The 24714-nt window shown below is 42.3% G+C and overlaps 1 long non-coding RNA gene across 1 annotated transcript; it reads left to right on the top strand.

The window, feature by feature from the left end:
* Window positions 1–3897: 3897 nt before the first annotated feature.
* LOC121632668 lies at window positions 3898–24221 on the top strand. Its single transcript, XR_006008948.1, has 3 exons — window positions 3898–3907; window positions 19634–19637; window positions 24136–24221. It is a non-coding gene; the product is annotated as an uncharacterized LOC121632668 (long non-coding RNA).
* The last annotated feature ends 493 nt before the right edge of the window (window positions 24222–24714 follow it).

Below are 24714 nucleotides of genomic sequence, written 5' to 3'. Positions count from 1 at the left end.
CCCAGAGCAGCAGAATTCACAACAAAGATAACATGCCATGATGCGTTCAGGGTCCTTGCTGTAGTTTTGCTACTACTGACAGCTGTTCTGAGATCAAGCCTGGACCCAGTAGGATTCCTGTGTTAGTTAGTAAAATAAGGAATCAAACACGGTCAGTTTGTGGGGTGAATCGATCTAATCTGTTAACTGTACCTTGTATAACTCAGAATACAACAGAGACTAGTGTAAACTTCATAAAACTAGCTGTACTAAATGTTAGATCTCTGTCCAACAAGTCACTGTTAGTTAATGACTTCATCATTTCTCACAGTTTAGATTTTCTTTTTCTGACAGAAACATGGTTAACAGAAGACACAAGTGCTACAGTTCTTAATGAAACAGCACCCCCTCATTTTAGTTTTATGAATAAATGTCGAAACGGGAGGAAAGGGGGAGGAGAAGCTGCCTTATTTAAAGATTCATTCCAGTGTAAAGAGATTTCATTTGCTGATTTTACTTCTTTTGAATATCTTAGTTTTATTTTAAGGGGCATTCCTAAAATCTTATTTCTAATCATCTACAGACGTCCAGGACACTGTGTAAATTTTATTGATGAATTTTCTGAATTATTGTCGGTTATCTCTACTGATTTTAACCATTTCATCTTAACTGGGGATTTTAACATTCACATAGATAACATGACGGATGGTAATGTCAAGGAATTTTGTTCCATATTGGACATGTTTGGTTTGTGTCAACATGTAAAAGAACCGACCCACATTCGAGGTCACATTCTGGACCTGGTTATTTCAAAGGGTGTGGAAATTTTTTCTGTAGCTGTCACTGACTTGGCCTTGTCTGACCATTTTTGTATTTTGTTTGATTTACTGATCACTCAGAATGTTCAACCAACCTGCTCCTCGGTTAGGAAGAGGTACATTAATGAAAGAACAAGTGCTAAGTTTGTGGAGGCCATAGCTATGTTACCAACAACCAGTGCAGAGTCAGTTGATGGACTCCTGGATCATTTCAATCTGAAAATCTTGAATGTAATGGATGCTGTTGCACCGATAAGAATCAAGAGCAACTTGAGCAGACAGAAAACACCATGGAGAAACACCACTGTGGTTACCAGCCTAAAAAGAGAATGTAGAAAAAATGCGCGGAAATGGCGGAAAAATAAACTTCAAATTCACTATGAGCTGTACAAACAAAGCCTGCGTAACTATAACAATGAGCTGTGCAAGGCCAGAGAGCTGCATTTATCTGAAATGATTAACAGGAATGTCAACAATTCTCGCACTCTGTTTGCTATGATTGAAAAACTTACTAATCCTCCTAAACAGATAAGCCCAGAGCTCCTTTCCACTAAGAAATGCAACCAATTTGCAAACTTTTTTAGCCAAAAATTAAAACAATTAGGCAAAATATTAATTCCACACAGTCAAACAAGAAAATTAGTCTGTGCCTAAAACCTGGAAACAATTCTGCTGTCATGACGCAATTTAAAATGGTGAATTTAAAAGTCCTACAAGAAACAGTTTGGCATTTGAAATCAACAACATGCACTCTGGACATGATACCATCCGACTTTTTAAAAACAGTTTTTACCTCAGTAGAAAGTGATCTCCTACTGATAGTTAACAGCTCACTGGCATCAGGCATTTTTCCCAAGTCACTAAAGATCGCTGCTATTAAGCCTCCTAAAGAAAAGGACTCTAGACGCCTCTATAATGAACAACTATAGACCTGTCTCTAACCTCTCTTTTATTTCCAAGATTATTGAAAAAGTTGTATTTCACCAGCTTCATGACTTTTTAAATGAAAGTGGAAATCTTGATAAATTTCAGTCCGGCTTCCGACCTCTGGTCAAAGTGTTAAATGACATTAGGTTGAATACCGATTCTGGTCAAGTATCAGTCCTGGTTCTGCTGGATCTCAGTGCTGCGTTTGATACTGTAGATCACAGAATCCTGTTGCATAGGCTGGAAAACTGGGTTGGACTTTCTGGAGCGGTCCTTAACTGGTTCAGGTCCTATTTAGAAGGCCGGAGTTATTTTGTTACGATCGGCAGCTATGAATCCGAGCGAGTGGCCATGACTTGTGGAGTCCCCCAGGGGTCAGTCCTTGGACCTCTTCTGTTCAACTTGTATATGCTCCCTTTGGGTCAAATATTACAGAACTATAGCATTAGTTATCAAAGTTATGCAGATGATACACAACTTTATGTGTCTCTGTCACCAGATGACTGCAGTCCAATAGACTTAATGTGTCAGTGTCTGGAGCAAATAAACACCTGGATGAGGGAGAATTTTCTACAATTAAATGAAGACAAAACTGAGATTATTCTGTTTGGTAGCAAAGAGAAGAGGGTCAGCATTGGTAAACACCTGGAGACTCGGGCTTTTAAAATCACCAACCAAGTTCGTTACCTTGGAGTGTTGATAGACTCAGATCTGACTTTCAGCAGCCACATCAAAGCTGTCACTAAGACAGCTTTTTACCAGCTCAGAAACATCAACAGAATTAAAAGTTTAGTTTCCCAGAAAGACCAAGAGAAACTCATCCATGCATTCATCTCCAGTAGACTGGATTACTGTAATGGTCTTTTAACAGGACTTCCTAAAAAGAGCATTAAACATCTGCAGCTCATCCAGAACGCTGCTGCTAGAGTTTTAACCAGGACTAAGAGATCTGAACACATCACACCAGTTTTGAAATCTTTACACTGGCTTCCAGTCAGTCACAGAATAGATTTTAAAACCCTTCTGCTTGTTTACAAATCCCAGAATGGTTTAGGCCCAGAATACATCTGTGATATGTTCAGAGAATATAAACCTAGCAGAGCTCTTAGGTCCAAAGACTCTGGTCAACTAGTCCAGGCCAGAGTCCAGACTAAACATGGAGAAGCAGCATTTAGCTGTTATGCTGCAAACAAATGGAACAAACTGCCAGTGGAGATTAAACTTTCCCCAAATGTAGACATTTTTAAATCCAGGTTAAAAACATTTCTTTTTTCATGTGCCTATGCATGAAATCTGCACGGTAACTTTTTTTTTTTTTTTTTTTTTTAATCATTTTAATGTAATTTATTATTTTATTGTGATTATGTGTTGATTATGTGTTGATGCCTTTTACTATTCTAAATATCTGTAATATCTTTGTTTTATGTAAAGCACTTTGAATTGTCCTGTACATGAAATGTGCTATACAAATAAACTGCCTTGCCTTGCCTTGCCTTGCCTAGTTCACGTTCACATAAAAGGGGTGGTGTTTGGAGGTTCTGACCAAGCACAAACATAGAAAAATGCTGCAGAGCAGTGTATTTTACCATGGAGGAGCTGACTTATTCTTCAAAAATACAAAGAATTTAAAAATATAATGCAGGCTAAAAGCAACGCTGTTGCTGCAGCACAAGCCAGGAATGAATGCTGGCAGAAAATTGCCAACTCCATTAATATTAATTAATGGCACAATATAAACTGACAGCACTCAGGTCACTGTTTTACAGCAGAAACATTTCTCGGAATGCTGTATCATATTTCCCAGTTCTTTTAAGGATCCGCTCCCATGTGAGCGCTGTTGGAGAAAACCTTAAAAATGCACAAGTAATAAAGAACACATTAAAATAGGCAGGTACTAATTTCCCACTTTCCTAATTAATCAGGTACTGTTCCACACAGTTTCTTTATACTTTTCTCTTTAGGGTCTTCTCCTGCGTGTTCTTTGATGGATCAAAATATGACAGACTACTTCTCTCAGTTAACTAATTTATTAATTACAATTGATATGAGAAATGTGCAAATACAGATTTCTGGATTCGTATTATCTGTTGCCTGGACTAATACAATACGGAGTCTGCTGCTGTTACAGTCAGAACTCCCTCTAACTGATCCTTGAATCCTTTGTATGGGTCTGGCTATACACAGTTTTTGCTGACTAATGCTGCAGTTGCAGAAGTCTGGTTGGCTGCAGTCACAGGTCGACCACATGCAGATCTCTACAGCCGTCCTTGTAACCTCCATCCGCTTGTGTCCTAAAAAACAGGAATAAGAAGACAATACACAGACCAGCAGGAGATTTCCTCTGGACTCTGGTTAACTTAGACATTTCCTTTAACATTCCACATGTTGTTTTACCAGCAGACACAATTAATCAGCCTCCACATGTTCTTCTCACTCACCCCATATGAAGAGTCTCATGGTTGCTTAAGCACACTGTTAGTAAGTATATGAGCTTAAAGATAAGAGATATTTAATATGATTAACAGAGTAAGAATATAAATGAAATAGTAGCACACTTAAGTAATTCCTTGATGAGTATCCCAATAAATTTATTTACAGCGTGTTATATGTTGGAATATCAATTCCTCCACTATGAATGCACGGATAGTTGTACGTTCCATAACTCAGTGGTTCTGTACTTATGTCATGTGTGAAAAAGAATTATCACTATTATTAACCTCCATTTCAGAAGTAACCCCCGTGGAGCTAAAAGGACTTGGGAGCAAGTAAAGAACAAATATAAAAACATAATTCAGAGCGGTCAGTGACAAGGCTTTATTACTGTATCTGTTGTTTGGATGAAAGGAGCACAGTTCATCTGATATTCAGCTGACATGTATCTCTGCCCATTTGTTGAAAATCTGTACCTTTGGTACAGTACGCCATCAGGAAAGTCCAACGGGTTGGATCTGACCCTAAACACTCTCTCTCTCCTAAGCGCTCCTCTCACTGTCCGTGCACCAACGTCAACGGGATTTTCTAAAGATGGGCAAGCCATTTTTCATGAGATCTGATTGGTCTGGAGGTGGTGCTTTTCTTATCCAGAACATAACCTGTGTAATGTGTCTCCCTGAGGACCCGGAAATTCAGCCACACACTCACAGTGATTGAGATTACAAAACAATGTAATTTATTGAGACCGGGTAATGGAGGAGATGAGCAAGGTGTGGTCCGATAGGAAGTGGTGGAGACTTCCTCAGGTAATGCAGGGTACAGGATCCTGAAAAGACTCCAGAAACAATCAGAAGGGTCCACAACCCAAAGGAGCAGAGAATTAAGAAGCCAAGAGTCATAAACAGGGGCAAGAGGCAGACTACTTAGCGGGGGCAGGTGAATATCCGTGGTCGTTCCAAAACAGGTCAAAATCCAGGAGAGCACTAGGCAGGAGCAGTCCGACAGGGGATGAAGCAAGAGAAGTCCAAGGGCTGTAACAGGGTCAAACACCGGAATCTGGGAACAAGAGTAAACGCTGGACATCAACAAGGGAAAACAATGCTGACCATCTGGCAGGGAAGCAAGGACTGGAGTGAGCGTAAGTAGGGAGGGGAGCAGGTGAAGAGAGTGAGCAATCAGGATTGCCACAGGTGGAGCAGATGAGCATGATGAGGGACTCCAGCAGCAGCAACCATGACAACCTGCTCTGGAGCAGGTTAGCCGTTCACCGTCTGTTGCTGCGGTGATACAGCTTGGTAAGGAGTGAACCAGCGTTGTAGCACAGAAAACACAGAGTTAACCCTGAAGTTACCCCGATAAGAGGAAACCCAGCTTCGTAGTACAGGCCTCAGGACCGCTGTGTTGGACTGTTCAGAGCGTACAGAGTGTGCATTTGGAAGGCTTGAGGGCTGTTTTGGAGCTTTGAGGAGAGCCATAGACATCAGTCTACAGGAGTCCTCCCCCAGTACCTGGATCCATAAAACAGTCGATGTTGTAAGGAGAGGAAGGAAGGAAAACTGATGTGGGACTTTGACAAATATACCAAAGTTACACAAAAAAGTGGCATCATTTTATAAATTACATCACATCAGTCACATGTTATCATACATTTCATAGTTACTGCACACATTTCTCACAAATACTGTGCTTGTCATTGAAAATTTGAAGGCAAACGTGCAAAAAGTTCTTCAAGTTTATATAAATAAAAAAATTACTACTATAATTATAGGCTCCAGTCCGCCTGCCTTTGTGGACAACGTACTGGAGGAAAACCAGAGACTGGAGAGGAAGTCGCTCATCTACAGCAGCAGCTGGAGCAAAGACCCTCTCACGTTTTGGGATACAGAGATTTCTTGGTTCCGACATGGACATCCGTTTTTCACCAGGTATGTGCATTTGCTTGTTATTTTATACATTTAAACCAGGTAATGTATCTAGTGAAATAAGTAGGGCTGGACAATCGCGCATTAGAGCAACGATTAATTAACGTCGTCTGATGTTATCAGGAGAGAGCGGGTTTATAAAAATGAAGAGACGTTTTCAGTCTGGAACTTAAGAAAGAAGAAGAACCGACGTTTCTCATTGTCTAAACCCACACAGATGGCAGAACATCGTGATTCTTGGGCGGGAAACTGCTCCCAAAAGACAATGAGAAACTTTTTATTTATTTAATTTTTTTTAATAAATGCGGTTTTAAATCCTGCTTTCTGTCTGTTCACCTGATGCTGATATTCATCACATATTGTTCCTTCTGTGTTTAGAAGGAAGCAGCTTCACAGCTTTAAATTCATCCTGCTGACTTTTTACCTTTTAGTTAGTAAATCCTGAATATTTAATCTTTCTTTCTCATAAATATTTGATTTTATATGAAGAAATATTTTAACTGTTGTTGTTTAAAGAGAAAACTGCTGCAAAAGCTGTTTATGTGTTTAGTGCAGGGGTCTGCAGCCTTTCCAATCCAAAGAGCCATTTTTCCCTCAGCCAGCTACATAAAACTCCTTTAGAGACGCAAATGTTACCAGACTTTTCAAAAAGGAAACTTAATATATATTTTTAATGAAGAGCCACCATAGAATATTTGTTATTTTTGAAGAACCACATTTTTATTTCCATTCTTAGGTTTTAAAATAAATAAAAACATAAACCCTTTATTTTAAAAAAAAGAGGATAGACAGACTTTCTTTTGATGGATGTTGATATTTGTGGAAAATGATGTGAAGTAAAAACAAAAAGGTCTCTGGTCTCCAACCCAATGACAAGAAAGATAGATTTAAAAAAATATTTTATCCAAGTATTTAGAGGCATTGTGGAAGGTCCAGAGAGACACTTGCAGCTCCGGAGTCGCACGTTGGAGACCCCTGATGTCGTGTTTGTAAACCAAAATTTACTGCATTTTCTTTATAAAGCCGTAAGCTTTCTTTCAAAGGAAAGAGACATTTTACGTGTAACAATGCGATTAATCACGATTAAAAAATTTTAATCGTTGCCCAGCACTAGAAATAAGATCTAAATCTAGTGAAATATATGATAATGTATATGAATTATAATATATATGAATTATAACATCCCATCCTGTTTGATATCTTGCTTGTGTTGTTCTTACTCTGAGATGTAAGTCGCTTTGGATAAAAGTGTCTGCTAAATGACTGTAGAATAGAAGGGAACTAGCAGGATGTTGATGCTAAACAACAGAAGCCTGTTTCAATTAGACAGTTTGCATGTTGTATGTATGTTGCATATTGTTTGCATTTATTTCATGATATAACTTGTCAGTATAACTGAAGTTTGCTGGAGCTTCAGCTGTAGAATCTGCTGGTCATAAAACAGCCAGATGGATCAGGTTCAGATATCTGCTGACAGTGAAACATCAAAAGGAAACAAAGGGGTGTCGTCTTATAATCTTTAGAAAGGCCGGTTCACTTTTTAGAGACCATGAATGTGGAAATTACTAACATTCTAAAGTAGAAAAATATAGGACCCCTGTCTCACAGGCAGTTGACAGGCGGCAGGAAGGTTTTATACTTCAGATATTCAGGTGCGAGTCTAGTTCATCACAAGCACCATACAAACGATAGATTTTTACAGCATGAGGAGGCATCTGTGAGAAATCGCTGAATATCTGACAATAATATAGTATGGTGAATATTTTTCCTGCTTATCTTAATTTAAAATAAAAAAAAAAAAAAAAACTTGAATTTCTCTCTGGTTAAATAAAGTATCTATTTCCAGGTTTGCATCTTATGACCACCTGATGCGGTTTTGGCGGGTCATTTAGCCGTCGCTGAAGTACATGGTCCGAGTGACCAGGTCAACTACTGATGACGCTGCACGACAGAGATATTTGCAATTATGTGATTTCCTAGATAGAGTACATTGGAGAAGTACAGCCAACCATTTAACTAATCTTTTTGTTTCACAGGGACAGGTTCTACATCCAATAGAAATGTTCCTGTTCCTTAATGACCTTGCCCTTGGACTGAAGCAGAGGGACTTGGCTGATCCTATCAGATCCACCAGTCTACTGTGAGCAGAATAATTCTCACATGGAGCAATTTTTTGCTTTCTGTCCTTGATGCACAGAGAATCTGGATGACACCAGAGCAGATAAAGAGTACCTACCTTTGGAGTTCAGAGACTATGCTGACACCGCTGTGATCCTGGACTGCACTGAGCTGAGGTTGCCAAACCCCTTCTTCTCCTCTACTACAGAGTGAGGTCTACTCAAACTACAAGTCCCACTGTTCCCTGAAAGGAATGATTGGCATAGCCCCCCATGGTCCAGTGACCTTTGTTTCCCCCCTTTATGCTGGTTCAATCAGTGACAAGCAGCTGTTTGTGGAATCAGGACTTTCCAGGCTTCTCCGTCCAGACTCTGCGATCATGGTGGACAGGCTTTCCTGATTGACAACTGTGTGCCCTGCAAGGTGTATAGACCTGCATTTCTGTCAGGAAGACTTCAAATACCTGAAAACGAGGTTAAGGAAACACAGGCAATCGCACACCTCAGAGTGCATGTGGAGCATGTAATTCGAAGACTGAAAGAACACAAGTTATTTGATTCAGTCATCCCTTTGAATATGTTTGGTAATATCAGTCAGCTGTACATTGTTGCATGTCTCCTCCTGAATTATGAAAATGGCCCCCTGGCTAAAGCTTGGGCAAAGTAGAACAATCAAATCTAATACAAGGAATACAATTATTGTAGTATAATTACAGTCATTGATGTGCTATTGTTGTTGTTGATGCAGTAAAATAAAGGTGATCTCTCAGCCTTCGTTTGGGACACAAAAACACAGAATTTTAATTGTTTTGTGTTTTTTCAAAAGCAGTACAAGTGTGATAGAATTTTCATGCCAAAAGCATCGGCAGATAAATGTAAAAATAGAAGTAATCAGCCTTTTCATTGATTGCTCATAGAACGCCATCATCCCTATAAATTCTCTGAATGAACTGGTCATCCTCAGTGTAGATTACAAAGTCGCACCATTCAAATCCACTTAATAAAAGTTGCCCCTGCACCTGCCAGTAGTAGGCATGTGATTTTTTTAACTGGAGCATGTCATCGGAGACCCGGAAGGAGGTACATGCAGTCAACATAGCCTCTGACATTAGGACACTTCACCTCCACCAGTCCTAATGCAGGTTCAGCTCTCGGGTCATAGATCAGACCATCTGGTGAAGCCCCGAGCCATGGTGCATCAGGAGGAACGATGAATCTACATGGGTAGTGGTTGAATACTCCTCTATGGCCTTGAGTTCCAGCTCAAGACCTTGTTTCATTTCAGCAGTTTGGTAGCCTGACCGAGAGATCCTGACCGCCAAGCTTTCTGCAGATGACTGTCCTCTCACATGGCAAACTTCTCCGAAGCACATCACACATGGATAAACAATATATGATTATGTACACTTTCACTTAAAGTTTGGAATCACTTTTGTTGTTGTCAATAGAAATAAAAACTAGTAGCCTCATGCTTCCTCCACTGTGCTTGACAGCATTGATCTGGCCTCTGAGATAGAATAGGAGATTTGTCAAGCATTGTGGAGGCAGTGTGACAGTCAGGCTAGCTATCTAGTTAGAAGTAGAATAAAATCACAACCAAAATGCCCCAGGTCTGTCAGGCTGCAGTTGCTGCAAAATATGTTGTCTATAAGAGCAAAGTTTAAGTACAAAGTCAGAACATTATTTCTTACTCCAACAAGATCATCATGGCCTGTTTATAACTATTCAAGCCAATCTCCACTGAAAACAGGAAAATTGAAAGTGATCCCAAACTTTTGAGTGGTAGTGTACATGACATCATGTCAGTGTATAAAAACTGCACATACCTAAATCTGGAGGATGTTACATGCGGCTTCATTAAGAGATGCCATTCCTGCACTGAGCTCTGCTGCCTTGTGCTCTCCTCAAGTTGGTGGGCCATGTCATGGGATGTTTCCAGAGACATCATGTGGAGTTGCTGATGGTGGCTCATCATTTAAACAACTAAAGACAGCCGTTCATTTGAATTCAAGCAATTGACAGCTGAAAAGACTTTATACTCCAAAACTACATTTAAGAGCAATTCTGCCTCCTTATCAGTCCACACGAACGAACCTAGGGCCATGTTTCATGTTTTGCGGAACTGACGCTGAGAGATGGAAGGCTGTTCTGATTGGATAGAATTTGGGGAACTAGTGCCACCTAAAGGTTTGGCATGCTTATGAATATGCTTAACAACACACTTATGAGGTTAGATGTGGATGGATTATAACGAGGTGGTGTGGACTCTTCTAAACGGAGGGGGAAGATATTTGATTTTACCAAAACGTGGCTATGTAAGTACATAGTCTAAGTTGATAGCCATCCTTATCTGGGATTCTAACAACAGCCTTCCTGGCTTCCTGGAGAACCACTGTTCAAAAACTGGATAAATATGACATAAAACCCAAGGCATTGGCCTGATTCCCTCATATGTCCATCACTAAAATAAGTTTAATCCACTTAGTTTTCACCCCACTACCCACAACACCCTAAAGATCCAAAACCCCTATTTCTAGACCTGACAAGATATTCCCAGAAGCTACAAGTCTATGCCACAATGGATCTGTGCTGGTTTCCCCATACAAGGAGAATGTACAACACATCAAAACAGTGATTTTAATGCTCTGGCTGTAAACACTCAGCTAAACTTGAAGAGCATAGCAAGAGTGGCCTCCAATTTATACATTCTGTCCTCATTTGGGAATGATTTAGATGTCATGGAAGTGTATTTGTACTTCCAACATGCAAAATTCAGCCCAAATGTTAGAGAACTGGGTCACCTACTTCCATAACTCCACAGAACTGTTAGAGAGCATCACATCTTTCCAAAGCAAAGCTTATTTCTCACATATGTGTCAGGTGGAGAATGAAGGTAAGTGGATGGTGGGTGGGATGCAGTAGGCTCAACACAAACCTTAAATATGACCCCTTTCCATTTATAGAAACTGAAAATTCAATCATTATTAGAAAATGTCTTTTGATAATGAGTAAATACCATGGTTAAGATTCTTTGTAAATATAAAACATGTAGATGATGTTTTAGAATACCGTCAAAAGAATCAAGAATTATTTGGTGGAATAACTAACTCGTGGATATGAGACCAAAACACCCAAAACTAATACATTTATATTAAAATAAATCTTAATTTGAAGGTTCTGGGTGGCTCAGCTGGTTGAATTTGAGGTCCTTTGTTGATGAAGTTAATCAGGGTTAGCTGCCGCCTGCCCTCTTTACCCACTTTCCTGGTAAACACATGTTAATGACTACAAAACGTAATACACTTGCTTAAGGTTTTTCAGCCTGATGCCATGCATTATGGGTCATAAAAACAACTTTGTGAGCTGTGTTGTGCCTTGTAAAGATTAAAAGATTGTTTGTCCATCTGAGACAAACAAGAAAACAGTGTCTTCCCTTATACAGTAAACTTTACAGAGGGTAAAGAAATTTACAAAAAGAGTTTGTTTGTTTTCAGTTTCCTGAGCTGATTTCCTTTTCAGTTCCGGTTGGAAAAATACTTCCTTCATGGAATTACAGCCACTAGCAGTGTAACCCATAATGACACCTTCTGGCAAAAACAGCTTGTTGGATTCAAACCAGTAAACAGGAACTCTCACATTCCTTTTTTCTGTGTGTTGCCCCACCCACTCCAAATCAGTTTAAGTATTAATCAGGCTAACTAGACTTCGTAGAGAGCTTGAGACTTCAAAGTGATGTTGGGTGAGGTAATGAGACCTGCACCAGTACACTGTTGTATCCAGGCATTTTTTATGGGGTGGCAAGGATAAGAAGTTTGTGTTTGTGGCCAATCAATAACATTTCAGTTCAATGTCAGCTTTGGTCAGAATAACTGTGTGAAATACAGGGACAGAGGAAAGAAAAGCTTTAAATATTACTCACGATGCAGTGCAAACAGAAAAAACAACGATCAACCAATCAGCATGCATCCACCCAAGTGTTAGCTCTGCTTTTTAGGTGGAAGCATATTTTTGGGCCATGAGGTGCAGGTGAGGCTAGATAAGCTAGAAAACAAGTTGTCTCCTGTTGCTGTAACAGCAGATCAGAATTTTTCCTTATCTCTGTAAAGCAGCTGCTGCATCATCACAGGTGCAACTACACGTGTCTGCATCATGTTATATGTTAACATCACATCATGTTACACTGAGACACAGTTCGGCTGTCACCACATAAAAGTTACAAATCTGGAGAATGTATTGTGATTTTTGTTCTCTCATTGGCACATTTGTAAGGATTAACCTCCGGAAACCAGGTTCCCCTCAGCTCTCTTTATCCCTCAGTTGTTTACATCTGGATGAAATCTGATAGCAGACCTGTTTTTCAATTAAACTCTCTGGTCTCTTCTGCTCACTGTGATCATTTTACCACGTTAACAATCACTAAACAAACACATTCCCACCAGACCTCTGGGATTCTGCACATCTTTTTCTCTAGTCTTTTCCACACTGGGGCTGCAGATTACTGAGGCCACCTCAGCTGCCAAACTCTTTTAGGGATTTAAATTAGATGATTATTGCAGGTCTTCACAGCCAAACACATGATCCTCCAATTGCACATGCATGACCTCACCAGAGATTAGACAGTTCCACATTTTCTTTGATTAGTTCACAACAATTAACAACACAGGTGAACTTGAACTTCTCATGCTGAAAACAGCTGGTGAGGATGGAGAATTACGGAGGCTTGCAATAATTTGATGAGATGGAAATTTGGATTTTGATGTGCAAAGTCCCAAAATTAATTATCCCCAAGCTACAGCGTGTCAATTAAAGGACTGAAACACAGGGTTTAAACACGCAGACCAATGGACACTGAAAGGTAAACAGCCTGGTACACACACGCACACGCCTGGTATTATTTGATTAAAATCATTAGCATTTTATTTAGTAGCACATCAGATTAAAATAAAAAAGGACAGTCTTGGTTCTACTAGGCAGAGAATGCAGAGAAACTTTGGTTTGCTTTCACACTTTTCTCATGCAGTCATGTAGTTAGAACAGCGGCTCACTATTGGGCGAAATCCCCCTAAACGATCCATGACCAAGAAGAAAAAAAGCAGGAAAAAGAATAAAAACCCATCTCATTGATTGGCTAGTCCCAAAAAAGATTCATTTACTGCAAGTAAATAATGGAGCAACATCACGATTCTGTAGTCTGGTTTCTGTTTTTTCCTAATGCAGTTTCACAAAAATCTGCCAGTATGAGCATCAGGAGAGGTAACCAGATATCCAGGATGTTGCTCTACAATGCGCTCTGCATTAATTCCTCTCTTTGGTTCACCAGATTGTCCATTTACTTTCACACTGAGTGCACGGCAGCAAGTGAGCTGAGACTCTGGTTTTCAGGTGGACCAGAATTTGTTTCTTTGGTCTGCACCAGGGTGAGAATGAGTGTTCAGACTGCTCCAAATGGACCAGACTATCTATGGAAGTGGACCAGAGTTTGTTTAAAGCAGACCAAACAGCCCCTCCAGTGTGTCCTGGGTCTTCCCTGTGGTCCCTGTGGTTCCCTGGTGCCTGGAGGACTTCACCAGGGAAGTATCCAGGAGGCATCCTAACAAGATGCCACCTTATCTGCAAATGATGGAAACTTCCTGATATTTTCAAAGTCTCCACCAGCAGCATTGGCAGTGGCAGCAGGTGACTTCACCATTTAATAAATAAGTGATGCAGGTGAGATTGTTGGTATGTTACAAACTGCAAACGTTCATCTGGACATACCTTGACAATCACTAGCTGATATTCTCCATGTTTGTGTGCCTGTAATATGACCTGGTACTACCTGTTGTAAAAAACTTGCTTCTGTTGCAAATATTTCTGTAGTCTGTTGCAGTTCTGTTAGCTAGTCTATCTCCCATCAGTCCAAAAAGAAAAGATACTGAATATTCCAGCCTTGGATATACAGGAGCTCTAATATGGAGTTTTCTGGTATAACCTGGATAAAATATTAATCTGGTAGACTGACAGATGGAATGCTGTATTAGTTTGTACAGATGAGCACAAGTTTTCTCATCCAACTCAGAAATAGGATCACTTTATTATCAGGTTAGATGCAGATGAGGGAACTGTTTTATTTTGTAAATGATGAGACTGCAGCTTTTTAAGTACTTGCTGGTTAAATGTTGAAGTAAATGGGCTGTACTTTATACAGCACTTTTCTAGTCATGTGTTGACCACCCAAAGCTACACTACATGCCGCATTCCCTCATCACACACAGCACTTCTGCTGTTATATACTAAATGCAGTCATACCCCAACAGACACATCGTGAGGCAATGATGGGTTTAGGGTCTTGCTCACGAACAACTGTAGTCAGGGGAAGCTTAGAGTCCAGGCTCTACCAACTTTCCGGTGGGCAGACGACGAGTTACAGCCGATGTCTGAATTTTTAACTCATAGCTCCTTATTGAGTGTGTGTTTGTCATATTTTACATAACATTTATTATTTTACTGGGAAAGTGTCATAAAAGATAACTGGAGCTTTCTGGATTTCTGGATTTCTTATCCATTGTTTAATGATCAGTCATTTCCGGTTTAGCATTTCAAAGATCCAAAAAACAGAACAAAACAATCCAATCTGATTTGGAGTCAGGGCAAAATAGAGAATCTGGGGTGCAGAGCAGTGTGTTGAGGGCAGATTATACAGTAGGGGTCAGTAGGGGACCGAGCCTGCAGCCCATCATTAGGAAGCTTTCTTGTTTTCTCTTCAACTTCTTACAAACAGAATAATATTTGAAGCAAAGGTGCAACACTCTGCTACTGAGAAACAGCCGTTGGAGTCATGTGCTCACCTGCCAGAGATGATATTTGTGTTAATGGGCAGGTTTCATTAATACCGGCACAAAGTCATCACTGGAAAAGATTAAAGACCCAAGAAAAGGATAAATAAAGCCATGATGAATAAAGGAGTGAGTGAATAATTCAGCTGTAGGAAAAGAAGGTAAATAAGAGGAAATTTATTATAGACAGCAGGTTTGCTCACCAGTAAGGTATGAAAACTGCAGCTGATGTTTTTCTCAAATATATTTACCATCCTGAAACTACAATGATGTTAAGCCATTACATTTGGTGGTGCACTGGGATGGCATTAATTACTGGGCTTTAAACAAAAGTATATAAGTGTCTGGTGGATTATTTTTTCATTGTAACGAAGCTTCCTGGTAATAAATCTGATACTGTTGGAAAGTCTGTTTATTTCCCGTTTAAATGGAACCACATTTGTAAGAAAAATGCATTTAGAGCAGCAGAGTAGAATATGTGGGGTGTAGCTATAGGGATATCACGATTACTTAATTTCGCAAGTAATCTCAGTATTAAACACCATGACTAATTAATCCTAAAAATTCCTCACTATAATCACTTTCCATAAACGAACAGAAAAAAGTTATTTCATAAATCAAATGGATGCAGCCATCCTCCAATTTTTAAATGTATTCCAGCTTCAACACACCTGACTCAACTTAAATGGATCCAACAGCCAGTCAAGTTCTGCATAGCGACTCAGTGATTTGTCAGGTGTGAGTCACGTGTGTTGGAGCAGGGAAACATGTAAAAAACCTGCTGGACTGCAGCCCTCGTAGGACAGAATCTAGTAGCCCTGCTCTAAATATAAACTGTCAAAATCTTCATGAAATGTTTTTTTGTGGATCATGTTCGTTGATGTCACAAGGCTCTAAACAGCCTAAAATCAGCTTCTCTCACAGGGACAGGCCAAATTCAGATTTTTTTTATATGGAATGAGTAAAAACTTTATTGTAATAAAAGAGAGAAAAGCAGAATGTGCTAATCCAACAGATTAATCTCTTATTATTACCGTGTTAATGTTGACAGCTCTAACACATATAGAGTGGTGTTGATGTGATTTTACACATTTGGGAAATTAATGCAGAAAAATTATGATAATTGTAAAATTGTGATTATTTCTTTGACTATAATCATACTAAGAAAATCTGTTTTTGTGACATCCCGAGTTGTGCCAATGAAAAAGTTTCCAAATCTCTGACAAAGAGCTGATTCTGGATTCCCCAGATCATGGCAATCAGGTGTCTGGTCCTGGACCTGCAGTCATGTCATGTCTGCTCCAACCATCCCATGTTTGACTGATCTGCTGCAGCATTATGTGGAGTGAGCCCTGTTCGTCTAGACAAGGCAAGGCAAGGCAAATTTATTTGTATAGCACATTTCATGTTCAAGACTATTTAAAGTGCTTTACATAAAACATAAAAACATTACAGCAAGGTGCAGGGGAAGAAAAAAAAATACAAGTGCATTAGAAAAACAAAGATTAAAAAAGATAAAATTGATTACATTAAAAAAAAAGCAAGAAAAAGCTCGGATAAAGAAATAAAGTTACGATTTCAGCGTAAAAGAACCAGATGCAGATCTGGACTCTAAATAAAAACTAGTTCCATGCAGCAGAGAACAGGTGGGTCTTTAACCTGGATCTAAATAAACTGAATGTTTCAGCTGATCTGAGGCTTTCTGGGAGTTTGTTCCAGACATGTGGAGCATAGAAGCTGAATGCAGCTTCTCCATGTCTGCTTCTGACTCTGGGGACTGATAAGAAACTGGATCCAGATGACCTGAGGGTTCTGGTAGGTTCATACTGGGTCAAGAGGTCACTGATGTATTTTGGTCCTAAACCATTCAGAGCTTTATTGACCAGCAGCAGAACTTTAAAGTCTATCCTCTGACGGACCGGCAGCCAGTGTAAAGACCTCAGAGCTGGACTGATGTGGTCACTTTCTTGGTTTTTAGAACGGGGTGGGGTCAGAGACGTGCCGCAAAGTGGCCGTCCCTAGAAGACAAACCCACAAGAAGACTGTTGCCTCGCCCTGTCAGCACTCAGGAACTAGGCAGTCCTTATTCACTCCAATTCACAACAAAAGCCATTTCAAGGTACTTTTAAACATAAAGTCTAATTCAGTTGAATTGTATTTCCATTCAGTCCAGTTCACTGTAACCAAATTATAATCCAATTAAATTAAATTTATGAATTCATATTTGTTGGTTTATATGAACATTGTAATCTGTTCATATACACCAACTAACAAAATACTGACCTAGCTAAGGAAACAGAACCAGAGCCATGGAAGGAAAACCTCCATCAGAACCAGAACCAGGAATATCTGCCTGGACTGGATGTGGATGGAGAGGACAGGAAAGAAGATTCCATAACACAGGGAAAACCGGGGGATATTTAATTAAAGTTGCTCAAGAAAGGGAGACTCATTTGAAAAAGCCAGACTCAAACCAACTCCATCTCCTTCAGGATCGCAGCTCAGCCAGACTAATGCAGACTGACAGAAGACAGACCTGCGTGGTCTGGCTTAAGGCTGGTACACTCATAAGGATTTTTTTTAAATCTGATGAGATAAAAAATAAGGTATTTAAGAATTTGATCATACTGTGTGTGGTGGCTCCGATAATCAGCACAGAACAACACACACACATTAACAATGCTGTCCCGCATGTCCCGATCTAGAATCTAGTCCTCCGAGCCAGAAATTTACATGACCAACCATGATCTAACAAAAATGAAGAAGAAGAACCATGGCAACAAACAGAAAACACAACACCCAGTATGGCAGAGGACATACTTGATAAAGTAATGATGGTGATCTTGGGACTAATATTAACAGAAAAATCCTGAATTGAAAAAACAATAAATAATAATGATAATAACAGACTGGAGACAGCATGAACACGGACTTTATACCCTTCCTTGCTCCCCAGTCAGCTCTGTTACACATAGACTCCAGGGAGACAAGGGCGCGTTAACAAGGTTTTATTTACAGACTAGTACTCGGAAGATAAACATACTGGTACCGGTACTGGAGGAAGTAGTAGGGTTGAGGAATCCGGGAATGGAGAGGGAGTGAGTCCATAAGGTGTGAGGTTTAAGGTCCGACAAGGAGTAACTGAGATGGTGGAGTATATAAGGGCTGGAGAGTCAATGGGGAACAGGTGTGACAGGTTGGGTTAATGCTGATGAGTGGATGAGGAACTGGTGTGGAAGATCAGGGAAGTGAGGAGTAAATGGAGGAGTGGTCATGGAAGGAGGATGACCCGGAGGGCGAGCAGACCAGGGCCGGGTCATGGAAGGAGGATGACCCGGAGGGCAAGCAGGGCCGGGTCATGGAAGGAGGACGACCCGAAGGGCGAGCATACCAGGGCCGGGTCATGGAAGGAGGACGACCCGGAGGACGAGCAGACCAGGGCCGGGTCATGGAAGGAGGACGACCCGGAGGTCGAGCAGACCAGGGCCGGGTCATGGAAGGAGGATGACCCGGAGGGCGAGCAGGGCCGGGTCATGGAAGGAGGACGACCCGGAGAGCGAGCAGAGCAGGGCCGGGTCATGGAAGGAGGACGACCCGGAGAGCGAGCAGACCAGGGCCGGGTCATGGAAGGAGGATGACCCGGAGGGCGAGCAGGGCCGGGTCATGGAAGGAGGACGACCCGGAGGACGAGCAGACCAGGGCCGGGTCAAGTCAATAACCAGCTCCTTAGTCTTTGAGGCGTTAAGCTGGAGATGGTTCATCTGACTCCAGGTGACAAAGTCACTGATCAGATTCCTGTACTCATCCTCTCCATCATCCCTGATACACCCCACGATGACTGTGTCATCTGCAAACTTCTGGGTGTGACACAGCTCTGAGTTGTAACAGAAGTCTGAGGTGTAGAGTGTGAAGAGGAGGGGGACCAGCACCGTCCCCTGGGGTGCTCCTGTGCTGCTAATAACAGTGTCAGATGTGGTGTCCTTTAGCCTGATGTACTGCGGTCTCTCTGTGAGGTAGTTACCAATCCAGGACACCTAGCAGGGGTCCACCTGCACCTCCCTCAGTTTGTCCAGAAGCATCAGGGGCTGGATTGTGTTGAAGGCACTTGAGAAATCCAAGAAGAGGATCCTCACTGTGCCCCTCCCCTTATCCAGATGTACTTGGACATGGTGTAGGAGGTAGAGAATAGCATCCTCCACACCCACACCTGCACGATAGGCAAACTGTAGGGGGTCCTGGGCCTGTTGCACTTGGGGCTTGAGTAGATTGAGGATGAGCTGCTCCATTGTCTTCATCAGCTAGGATGTAAGTGCCACCGGTCTGTAATCATTCAGCTCACCAGGGCGGTTTTTCTTTGGAACTGGAACAATACAGGATGTTTTCCACAGGGTAGGCACTTTCCCCAGCTGTAGACTGTGGTTGAAGACATGCTGGAGTGGTTCCCCCAGTTCAGCAGTGCAGGTCCTAAGCAGACGAGGAGGCACTCTGTCAGGGCCTGCTGCTTTCCACGGGTGAAGCTTCCTCAATTCTCCCCTCACCTGGTTTGCTGTTATGTGTGGAGGGTGTTGAGATGGGGGGAGGGGTAAAGGTTGGCAGGGGGGCTGCACAGGGGATGAAGTCAGGGAGGTTGTGTACTGCAGTGGGGGAGGGGGGACCGTGGGCTGGTCAAAGCGGTTAAAGAAGATGTTCAGCCTGTTTGCTTCTTCCACTGTCCCCCCCGCTGTTATGGCCTTTGATCTGAAGCCTGTGATGGTGTTGACACCATTCCAGACCTCCTTCATACGGCTCTCACTCAGTTTATCCTCCACCTTCCTTCTGTAGGTGTCCCTCGCCTCCTTCAGGCATTGTTTCACCTCCCACTGTGCTGATTGCATTGCCTCCCTGTCATGGTTCATGAAAGCCACCTTCTTCCTGTTGAGGGCAGCTTTGACATCTTGTGTTATCCAAGGTTTGTTATTTGGATAACAACGGACAGTCTTATTGGGAGAGACTACGTCCAGCGAGAAGTTGATGTAGTCCGTCAGACAGTGAGTCTGCTCCTCTATGTCCTCACCATGTTGTCTCAGCAGTACATCCCAGTCAGATGTCAGCGCAGTCTCTCAGAGCATCCTCTGCCTCAGGTGACCACTTCCTGATTGAGCGTGTGGTTTTAGACATCCTTTTGACCGGGGGGGTGTACTGTGGCTGTAGGTGAACCAGGTTGTGGTCAGACTTTCCTAGTGGGGGAAGGGGGGTGGCTCTGTAGGCATCCTTCACATTGGAGTACAGCAGGTCTATTGTTCTGTTGTTCCTTGTGGGACAGTCTACAGCCTGGTAGAAGGAGGCCAAGGTAGAGTCCAGGGAAGCATGATTAAAATCCCCAGATATGACCATAAACGCCTCGGGTGCTTTGTCTGCAGCCTTGCTGTTACTGTGTGTATCTTCTCACAGGCAGCTGATGCTTCCGCCCTCGGCGGGATGTAAACACAAAGCACGATCACGTGACTAAGCTCCCTCGGCAAGTAATATGGCCGCAGACTAACGGCTAACAGTTCCAAGTCCTGGCAACACAGTTCCTTTTTCACTGAGACATCCTGGGCAACACCAACGTTTGTTCACATATATGATGAGCCCCCCACCTCTGCTCTTACCGCAGGCGTTCGTGTCTCTGTCAGCTCTCACAGCAGTGAAACCCGGTAGATCCACGTTAGCATCCGGTATCACATCAGTGAGCCATGTCTCTGTGAAGATGTATAAGCTGCACTCACGATAACTCCGTTGATTGTTCAGTGCCAACAGCTCGTCCATCTTGTTAGGTAGTGAGTTGACGTTCCCCATTAGTACAGAGAGGATCACTGGCTTAAAACGTCGTCGAGCAGCCTTTAGCTTAGTTTCTGACTTACAGCCTCTGTACTTCCTCCTCAGCTCTGTCGGTACGTTGTGCTGCATTCCGACATTAGGCTTCAATGTCTTCTAGGGACGGCCACTTTGCGGCACGTCTCTGACCCCACCTCGTTCTAAAAACCAAGAAAGTGACCACATCAGTCCAGCTCTGAGGTCTTTACACTGGCTGCCGGTCCGTCAGAGGATAGACTTTAAAGTTCTGCTGCTGGTCTATAAAGCTCTGAATGGTTTAGGACCGAAATACATCAGTGACCTCTTGACCCAGTATGAACCTACCAGAACCCTCAGGTCATCTGGATCCAGTTTCTTATCAGTCCCCAGAGTCAGAAGCAGACATGGAGAAGCCACATTCAGCGTCTATGCTCCACATGTCTGGAACAAACTCCCAGAAAGCCTCAGATCAGCTGAAACATTCAGTTTATTTAGATCCAGGTTAAAGACCCACTTGTTTTCTGCTGCATGGAACTAGTTTTTATTTAGAGTCCAGAGGCCTTATTTATAAAACTGTGCGTAGCAAAGCAAACTACAGGTGGCGTCTGCTGCGAAGAAAAAGAAATGCTGTGCACTTCTACATTCAGATTTATAGAATATAGAATAGAATAGAACAGAAATACTTTATTAATCCCTTCAGAGAGCCCTCAGGAAAATCTGGGTACCAGAAGCAATACAACACCAACAGTAAAGCAGGACAAGCACAAGACACAATATATACAGGTACAAAGCAAAATAGAGGTAAATAGAATGCAATAAATATAACAATTATAACAATAAGATAAGTTAATAAAACAATATAAACAAGCATTGCACACAGTAGAGGTGGAACAGATTCCCAGTTCACTATTGCACGTATAAGTTATTGCAACTGTTTGTATGGGTTATTGTGCATGTGTTCTATCAGGCGGACTGCACAGCTCCCTCTCCCCCCTCCTTCTCCCCCTCCTGCCTAATGCAGAGTTGTACAGTTTGATGGCTCGGGGGACAAAGGAGTCTCTGAGCCGGTTGGTCCTACTCTTGGGGAGGAGCAGCCTGTTACTGGTCAGGCTTCTCTGTGCACTGATGACAGTGTGCAGAGGGTGACTGGCATCATTCACAATAGCCAGTAGTATTTTTTAGTGATCTCCTCTCTGCCACTGTCACCAGGGAGTCCAGCTTCATGCCAACCACAGAGCCCGCCCGCCTGATGAGTTTTTCCAGCCTGTTAGCACATCTTTTTGTCATGTTACCCCCCCCCCCAGCAGACAACAGCATAAAAAAGCGTACTAGCTACCACAGACTGATAGAACATCCACAGGAGTTCCCTGCAGATGTTAAAAGATCTCAGTCTTTGCAGGAAGTACAGACGGCCTTGGCCCTTCTTGTACAGGTGATTTGTACAGCATGTCCAGTCCAGTACCTACCTACACCTGTTTCCGTTTATAACTCAGAATTAACTCTAAAGCAGGCGCACGTGAAGGAATGCCTTCCCAAGCCCACATGGTGGCTATAAATGGTCGGGTGGACGCCTATGATACATATAAATATATTTGCCTTGCCTTGGTCTGGAGCAGACTCCTTCCCAGCACTGGTTACCATGGTAACTCTGCTGGGACTCATTTAAGCCTCAATGATGGAACAGAACTCTTACTTTAATGAGCCAGACTTATGGAAATAAGCAAGACTTTCCCTTAATCCAGCTACACCCCTCAGAACTGCCAAAATCTAAAATAAATACAGAAATATGAAAATTGCAAATGAATCAACCAATAAATTGTACAGAAAAATATTCAAAAACTCTATTTCCATTATGTAATTTGTAAAATGTGACAAAAATTGTGTATATAATGAGGCAGAAATGGATACAGAAATAATGTAGAAGTAATTATTAAGTGTAAATAAATTAATTAATAAAAAATTGTCATGATCATGGGCTGTGTGGGGGTTATGTTTGTCTTTTTCTGGTTGTAGTTATGAGTTGGGATTCTGGTTTTTGTCATTTGTTTCTGTTTTGAGATCATGGTTTGGGTTTTTGGTTTTTGTTAGTTTTTTCCTTGTGTGATCTGTGGTTTCTGTTTCTGCCTCGTTAGAACACCTGGTCTGATTACTCATCCATTTCACCTGTTCCCCATTACTTCTTCCGTGTATAAATGTCCCTGGTTTTCAGTCATTCCTTGTCAGATCCTCATTTGGTCATGTGTGGTTTTTGTTATCTGGATTTTCCCTGTCTTGTGTGGTTCCTTGTCTCAAGTCTTGGAAAATAAACCTTCATCTGCACCGATTCTGCCTCCTGCTCTGACTGCCTGCACTTGGGTCCTCACCCCCACCGCAAACCGTGACAGTTAGGGATGGTGAAAGCGAGGCCTCATGAATCATCGAGCCAACTTTGACCCAAATGCTTGAAAATGGCTTGGTGTTCTGAATCATTTGACCAAACCAAAGAGCTCCATCTGCTGGCTGTGGGAGTCTGATGTATCAGAAGGACAGCATTGACACCTCACATCTTTTATTTAAAAACGTATTTTCTGTTAGGTTTCAGTCTGCTCCTCTTCTGGCACACTACCTCTCCAGCTTTGGAGAGGTTGCACCTGAAAGAAACACAAGAACAAAATTGTAATTAACCAAGTTTAAAATCATTAAATTCTCTGCTGATGGTGATCAGAAACCAGCTCGGTTGTCTAAGGTCCTGCAGGTGGTGGTTTTTCCTCTGCAGATGTAGACTGAGATGTTTCCTCTGATGCTTCTGGTTGAAGTTTATGATTAACTTTAGAGTCTGCTCTTTGCAAGGCTATTTAAAAAAAACATCTATATAAAGAAAGGGGAATTAGGCTTACCTGTGATGTTGAAGGCACCGCCTGCTCCGTCCTTCTCTCATACTCCGAGCTCCTTCAGCAGTTACTCTGGCAACGGCGTCTTGCGCAGACGTTTGTTTCCCCAAATCTCTAAAAGCTAAATGTGATTCAATATAAGCTCATGCTGATTTGGTGCTTTTCCTAAATTTGTTTTTAAAATGCAATGTCGCACAATCGCTACAGAATCTCCTCTCAAAAACCCGCGATCTCCTCAGCGTTTGGAATCTGAGAGATTGACAAGCCCGGTCCCTTCAAAGATCCTTCTTGCTGCTCGATACGCGCTGATGACGTGACGAGGCCTCGCTTGGTCTATCACGTGACTTTTGGCATGCTGAATCAATGCTCAGAGACAATGCTCACAACACTTCCGTGTCACATGCTCGACACATGATCGAGCATAACAACCCTAGTGACAGTAGGATCTGACCAGACATGGACCCAGCAGACAGTTGGGACTGGCCACATGTGGACTCAGACGGCAATCCCTTTATCACGTCATCAGAGTTGGTAAGTTGTTGAGCCACTCTGACGGATATCGATCCCAAGGGTTCACCATTCTGGGGCTCCAGACTGGCGATCTGGACACCGCCAGGAAGACTCACACCACACAGGTCTGCACGAACTGCGACGGGAGGTAGAAGGAGGCGAGGCTGTAGAAGACCTCACTGCACACCGTCGCCACCAGCTCCCAGGCCTACGTCTCCAGTATCGCCTCTAGCTCCAGTGCCTCAGTTTGTCATGCCGGCTCCCAGGTCTGCTCCAGTGCTTCATAGCCCCACCCTGGCGCCTAGGTCTGCTCCAGTGCTTCATAGCCCCAAACCGGCTCCTAGGTCTACTCCAGTTCTTCAGCGTCCGACGCCAGCTCCGAGGTCCTGCCCAGCTCTTCGGCGTCCCACGCCGGCACCCAGGTCCTGCCCATCTCTTCTGGTTCCTGTCCCTGAGGGTGTCTCTGGTTGTGACGCCTCTCTTCTGGTTCCTGTCCCTGAGGGGGTCTA

Source organism: Melanotaenia boesemani, chromosome 21 (assembly GCF_017639745.1).
Source record: "Melanotaenia boesemani isolate fMelBoe1 chromosome 21, fMelBoe1.pri, whole genome shotgun sequence".
NCBI classification, from domain to species: Eukaryota; Metazoa; Chordata; class Actinopteri; order Atheriniformes; family Melanotaeniidae; genus Melanotaenia; species Melanotaenia boesemani.
The sequence above is the reverse complement of the archived record's forward strand: the minus strand, read 5'-3'. Positions and strand labels throughout refer to the sequence as shown.